Below are 7,802 nucleotides of genomic sequence, written 5' to 3' on the forward strand. Positions count from 1 at the left end.
GCTAAAGCTGAGCCTCGGGCGTAGATGTATAGTTCCTGCCTGTGCATTTTTAATTTCATCTGATCTGGGGCCCCGGGATTTGGCAGGCCTCTCAGTACAAAAGCTCCATGCTGCCGCCTTTGGAGCTGACCTCAGAACAGCTTTCCCTCCCCTGGGCGTCTCTGGACTGCAACATGAACGCCTACTTACATACCCACAAGGGTAGCTGGGTCACCTTACCATATAGCTTACTATGGAATTACTCACCACCTTCTCTTCTGATTATGTCAAACTCGGCATTTCTCTCTGTTGCGTAGCCCCGCATTCCTTCTCTCTCTCCTTCCCTTTCATTCTCTCCCCCCTCCCTCGCCTCCTCTCATCCAGTGTATGCATTAATTTCAAGTTGCTATAGCTTCATGTGTTTTTGCAGCTGCGGTGGCTCATCTTGGGCAGTCGTAGAGAGCTGTTTGAAGTTACGATTAGCATCTCTCTGTCCATCATTCCTCCACTTCCATCTCCCGCTCTTCTCTGGCCAGGAAAGGTCTTGAATCTATGAACTGCTGCCTGTTTCATTAAGTCCACTCCTCCATTTTCCCAGCTTGTCTGTCCTCCCCTTGTGACCTTTTCCTGTTTTCCGTTCCCTTTCACTGTGTTTCCCACCACTCTGGTGTGTCTCCACCTTTGCCTCTTTCACACGGAGGGAAGAGGTATTTCAGACGGCCTGTTTGCTTCCCCTTCTTTCCTTTTCTTCTTGTGTCTGAGCCGAGGGAAGTGTGAAAGGTGAAGGCATAGAATGCTGTCTGCATTCCTGCATGCCTCGCCCGGGTCCTTGCCCCGCCTGCCTTAGGGGACTCAAACCACACACACACACACACACAGAGAAAAAGAGGAAAAAGAAAGAGAGGGAGAGAGAGAGAGAGAGAAAGAAAGTGAGAGAGATCTTCATGGCTACAGATCCCTTGGCAATTGGTGGGAAGACCAGCCCTCTGAACTGGGGGAATATGATAGAGGTTGTTAGGGGAAATGAAACATTTCATGAAAGAAAGTGCTGCTGGGAAGACAGGCTTACTTATCAGAAAAATAGTAAAAAGGACAGGGGCCACATGAAGCTATACCCAAGGTCATTATTTATCTGCTAAGGCCGCTAGTTAAGGAGAATGCAGAGAGAAAGGTTTGGCCGACAGGCAGGCATACAAGCTCCAACATGCACACACACACTTATGCACAGATGAGCATGCACTTCAAACACCAACACCGCACACACACCAGCATCTACTTCTATAAGCGGTTAAGCACGCACTCAGAAGCGAATAACTCAAAAGCTTGTTTACATAGTAGTGAAGTAGAAGGAATCAAGACAGACGTACACACCGCACGCTCATGCTCCCCTCTTTTACTCAAAAGCCCTCAAAAAACAAACATGAACACAGAAAAGTGACATAATTAGTAGGGTAATCTATTTGCAATTAACTGTGCAGCCTCTGTTGGAGAAACAGCAGACAGATGTTTCATTAGCGTCTATGAGGAAACCTACAAACAGATGCTGAGGGTCAATAGTCTGGGGAGAAGTAGTTTATGATGATGTAAGGCGCTGTACAGTGCACACGTCTCGTTTGTGCAAGAGGGGATTTCAGTATCAGTACAGACTTGAGGAACTAAGTGTTAATGTTCGATAGTGTGATACAGGTGGCATGCACATGTGGAGACATTGTCAAACTCACTATTGGGCTCATTAATCAAGAAAGTAATCTATTACTCATTACTGTTTACTCAGTTCATTACTTTTTACTCCCTCGCAGCAGTAATTTGTTACACTACTCCTTATATTACTTTTCCATCGCACTCCCAAAATCGCAACTACTGCATCCTCTTCTTACCTTCAGAAACCAGGATAACTCAGTTATGTCTCCTGTGGATGAGTGGTGAATCAAGCTTACAAAATACAATTTTTGAATCCTTTGTCTCAATAAATATTGGGAATATTGGGAGTACTTCCACTCATACAAAGTAAACATTTCTGCAATTTCGCATCTAGGCTAGGATTCATCTAGAATTATGACCAATTATGACTAAAACGAATCAGGCAATAGGGATGGGAAATAGTTTTAGAGGGGGCGACAATGTGAGTAACACCTTATTTCTGATCGGGAACTGCAATATTATTTTTGAAACTGGGACATTACACTACTGGGAAAAGCAGTAATATAATACTTGCATTACCAAATTACATTTTACCACCCAACACTGCTCAAAATATGGACATGTACACATACACAGTGACACACACACACTTCACCCTCAGTGCAGTCAAGTGTTCCCACTCAGTAAACCCTGCTCCGTCCCACACACCTCACTCACTCAATAACACATATTGCAGAGAGGGAGGCAACTTTCTAAATATCCCCACTAAGGAGGAGGTGCACTTCTTTGCAGTGAGTCGCTGACCTTATTAAAAAAAAAAAAAGATTTTTAGGACTGAGCTGAAATGACTCCTCTTTATGGTTCCCCAAAACGCTGTAAAATGTTTACTGTTCACTGCGCTCGCTAAGCCCTGCAAAGCCCCTGCGCATCGTGGCTGTCAGGCAGAAAGGAGGTGTGCAGGGAAAAGGGAGAAGAGTGAGGAAGAGCAGTGGGTGATGGAGTTCCTTGGATAAAAAGATAGAGAGAGGGATGGAGGAAAGGGAAGACTGGGAGGCCAATCAGAGAGAGACGAGAGAGAGGCTGGGTGAAGTGAGAAAGAAAGGTTAGGATTGAGAGAAAGTTTAAATAAAGAAAGATAGATAAGGAAGCACCGAAGAGAAAAGGAGAGAAGGGGAGATAGTTTATTCTCTGGCATTACACAAAGACAAAGGATAAACAAAGCCCCTTAATTGTTTGTCATTATCTCCGTCTCTTATCTCCCTTCCTTCTCTGCTTCCTCATTACTTATTCTCACACGTTGTCAGCTTTATTGCCTTTACGGGGCCTGAAATATATTTGTGTCCAAGTAAGAAATCTAGCGCGCTCGTATCACTCTGAGGGACGCCATTCTTCCCTAGAATTGATGTTGTTTTACGAGACCATGAGCCAACGGAACATAAAGAAACAGGAGTTAGGAATGACGTTTTATACAAAGACTTATAAAGAGGACCGATTCGGAGAGAATGAGAGAGGGACCAGAGGAGTGGAAAAGACAGTGATGGCGATGGAGGAAGAATGATAGCCTGATATAAGGGGGGAAAAAGGATTAACTGCTTTATAATGTTAGATAGAAAAATAACTTTCTATTTGCATCTAACCTGTGTTTAGGATAAACACGGCTGTTGCAGCTGGATTTTCCACCCTCAGCGGTTGCGGCACTATAACTCGCATTAGGAGAAATCCCCTTCGATCCCACTTAATTTAGAGTCGAGTGAAAAAGATGAAGTGCGCCCCATCTGCGCCGAGGTTTTTATCCTCTCCTATATGGAGTATCTGGAGCCGTAATGTCGTGGAGTGGAAAGCGGCTTCCCAGTTTACCCTGGCATATGTGGAACCCACGCCCGGCCGAGCACATCATCCAACCTGCCCCTGGACCGAGATCCCGGCGGATCGGCGGTTGTTACGGCGCACATCGCCAAGCTGTTGAGTCTGGCCGACAGCCGCCGACTGGAGCCCGGCGATGCCCTTTCGTCGACCTTTCCTCCCCGCCGTCATTTTCGCGCACTTCCCCCGTCAACAATTTTACGCACCTTTGGGTGAAGTTCTGTCACGCCGCCCCCGCTCTTCAGAACTTCATCCATGCAGACACCGTGGTATGCATTTCTTTCAGCGCTCTTTTTCTTTTCCCCCAGTATCCAGCAGAGTCGTTTCTAGTGTCTCTTCGTCTTGTATCCGAGGCCTCTGCTCTGCAGTTTTGTGGTACATGTGTGTTTCCTATAGGCTCGGAAATGAATGCCAGCCACCAACCACAAGCCAAATACTGGTAAACCTGGGCTACCTGATCTAGGATCTAGATCTACTACCAGTTAGTGCTGGGCTATACTGACAAAATCAAATATCACAATATTCTAGACCGAATACCTCGATATCGATAATGTGACGATATTTTGGGATGAGTATTCATGCTTTCATAAGATATTTACACACAAGAAAATTTAGAAAATTAGTAATGATCATTAGTAATCAGTAATGTGTAATCAGTAATAAGGAATGTGGATATTTTGAGCAGGTAAAGGCAATCATTGTTCACTTTATTCAGCCAGAACAGGCTAATAAGTTCAGAAAGTTCAGAAAGAAGTATCACTTTGCTGTAATGCAGCCTTTAAGATATTACAAATGTGAATATTACGATAACCAAAATCCCAGACGATATATAGTCTCATATCACAATATTGATATTATACGATATATCGGCCAGCTCTGCTACCAGTCTCTACCAGTCTCTACCTAAGCATTGTTTGGAGATTAATTACTTTCTATAGTAAAAATCAGATTGGCATGGGCAAACCCTGAAAGTGGCAACCAGGAGCCACAGTGGCTGGTGGACAGAAGTCAGTTCCCTGTCCTTGTAGTTAATGTACAGACTCAATGTTTCAACGATAAGCTTGCTAGACCCTCCAGTCATCTCTACATGTTTGCTTAGGCCATATGCTATTCAAAAAATGAAAAAAAATGAAGCCAAAAGCCTGAGCACACTTTGGCAAACAAAGACAGATGTTCTTTTCAGCCTGTCTTGATTCTGGTCCTTCTGCTCCCCTTGCCTCATGCACCTCTCATCTTTCTTCCACTTAACGCAGACTGAAGGATATGGGTGGGTGGAAAGACACACACGCACACATGCGCACGTACACACACACACACACACACACACAATTTTAATGGATTGTGGTACCATCTCATCTCAAAAGAAGCTGGCTCGCTCCATGTCTCTTTTCTTTCTCTTTCTTTCTGCCGTTTTAAGTTTGCCCTTCTCCCTCACTCATGGATGGGGGACTTTGATGATGAGGTGATTTTTGAGGAGTTTTCACCGTTCCCCTCACCTTCTCTCCATCCCTCTGCTCCACTATACCCTTAATATCTTTCTTGAATCTTGTCAATTTCTCGCCACCCGCTCCGCTCTCTCTTGTTCTTTGTTCCGCTTAGAAGTTCACTCTTTAATTTCTTCATCTCTCTATCTCTCTTTCTCTAGGTCCTCCTTTCTCTCTGTCCAATTCTCCCTCGCTTTTTTCTCGTTCCAGACAGTGGGTGGGATCAAAGAGAATGACATTTTGGGGAAATACCACGCCGTCGGTGTGTCCGACGGGTCTCAGCACTTTGACCTCGCCAAGCCCTGCAGTGGCAGGTGGCACTTGTCTGGTAGGCTTACCTGTGTGTGTGTGTGTGTGTGTGTGTGTGTGTGTGTGTGTGTGTGTGTGTGCGGGTGCATGCGTGCAAACATTCTCGCATGTGTGTGTTTTTTGGAGTTTAGAAAGGAGAGAAAGTATAATATTACTTGGGCTCAAGTGCAAACTCTGGGCTCAAAGAGTGTAATATTGTTTGGGTTCAACTCTCAAACTCTTTCTGCAGTCCAGTAGTACCCCTAATAAGAAAATAATGATCTTTTCAGAGACTCCAGCTCGTGATCAGAGCCTGCTGGAGTCAGTTTCATCTCCCATGTGATGAATGCCCCGCCTAATCACTAGGTGAGAGGCTCAGGCCAAAGTGCAACTGCAGGCTTTGCACCCTAATGGCTGTCATTTGTCCCTGCCATATTGGGTGGCAATTGAATAACTTCATGGAGAGGATCGGGAGGAAAGGCCATTTTTGGTGTATTTAAAGAGCTATCCTTTATACCTTTGCCCGTCATAAATCACCAGGGAAAAGGCAGGAATAGAGAACAACAAAAGAATGTAAAAAGAACCCTCCAAAAAAACATCCAAAATGGGATAACAGCCACTCCCTCCACTAAGATTGAATCCTTTTCAAGATGTCCATGGAACCTTATGTGTGTGTGTGTGCGTGTGCGTGTGTGTGTGTGTGTGTGTGTGTGTGTCTTTCTTTGTGTGTGCCCATGTGTATCAGGGAGGGAGGGAGGAGGGGGCACAGGCTTTTTTTCACTTTTCAATCCATCTTGGATAATGGCGACAACATAGAATGTATTCTCATCTTCTCGGCATGGAAGCTCAGGGTCATTGTTGAAGGGATGAACACACACACACACACACACACACACACACACACACACTTGGACACACTGTGGCCCCATCACCTCAGCAGTCACATGTCCGGTCTAGAAAGCGGCGTGCAGGTGTGATAAATACAGGCAGATTATCATGGGCTCCTTGACTGGGGCGGAAGCCTCACATTTCATGTCAATGACATGCCAAGTGGAGCTGTCTGGAGTAAACGCTGTCAATCAATATTCCTGACAGCCTCTGCTGCGGCTGCTGTTGAATAACAGTCAGCTGATCCCACCTCTCCGCTTGACCTTCAGCACTTCTCACACACCGGAGTGGAGGAGTGCGTAGAGGTATGCACACACACACCTGCACGCGCACACACACACACACACACACCTGTACACACGCACACACACACACACACACACACAGGAGTTGCACAGACAGAATGCAAAAGCACACACACCCTCACACACACACAAATGTGCACTGTATGTGAATGCATCACAGCCGTGTTGACAATGATGGGTCCTCTACTTCATGGGGTAATGAATTTATATCCTCCGTCAGCACCACTGAAGGACAGCTACAATGGCTCTGCCATAACAAAATGGCCACACACACACTCACACACACACACACACACACACACATACACACTACCACGACCACCACTACCCCTGCTGTTCTGCGTGTGGCGTGCATGCAGAGATATCATCCATTTCTCTATACAATTTCCCTTTTTTATAAATCTATTGCCCCCCTTCCTCCTCCCCCCTATGATAGAGGCTTGCTCTCTCTTGGGCTGAAAGCCACGGAGTCTATTTGTGGAGGGGAGCGACCTTGGCTCTAACACCGGGAGGGAATGCAGAACTGCTATTACCTGTGCACAGATGAGAAACACAGCAGCCTTCTTCCACAAGCCTGTTACATGTTGTTCAGAATACTGAATCGTGAGAGAGAGAGAGAGAGCCGAGGAAAATGTGCGGCATAAATAATGTTCAGAGAAGGAATGGAGAAGGAAATCATCGTTAAAATCCTTTGCAAATTGTGTTTCTTGAGGGGGAAATATGGCAGTCAGATTTTTATGTTTACCGTTGTTTACTTCAAGCCATAATCTTTATGGAATCCTTATGGCTTTTGACCATTTTAGTATGGACTCTTGGAGAGAGTTGTATATGTAAACAAAAAAAAAGCATTTTGTAATCATAGCTCATAAATGTGTTTTACTGTAATGTTTCCAAACTTTACCAACATGAGCGATTTATAGCCTCAAAATTCCTGCACAGCTCAGTTTTCGCTGCAATATGCTGGCAGTACTTACATCAACAACCCAGTCAATCAATTTGAGAGTGCCAATATGTATTTATTGATTCAAAACAGTAGTTCAACAGGGACTGATAAGTATGATTACTGCAATTGGGGCTGTAAAGCAGTGTTTCACTTGCACAGCAGGACGGTGTAGTGAGTGAGTAGGGTGACTGTCTTTCACCCCCACCCCCCATTGGCTATCCTGGTATGACGAGCAGTGATGTCACTACCTTTTTGTATGTCTGCACGTATGTTTTCCTCGCAGCAGTCTGACAGTGGAGCTTCTAGCGCACACAGCATACCAAATAGGCCGGCTTGACTGATGCAATGTTATCTTTGAGTGTGCTCTGGGACCACTTTTTGAAGAAGTCATTTTGCCTCTGCGCAATTATC

This window comes from Centroberyx gerrardi, chromosome 24 (genome assembly GCF_048128805.1).
Source record: "Centroberyx gerrardi isolate f3 chromosome 24, fCenGer3.hap1.cur.20231027, whole genome shotgun sequence".
Classification (NCBI taxonomy): Eukaryota; Metazoa; Chordata; class Actinopteri; order Beryciformes; family Berycidae; genus Centroberyx; species Centroberyx gerrardi.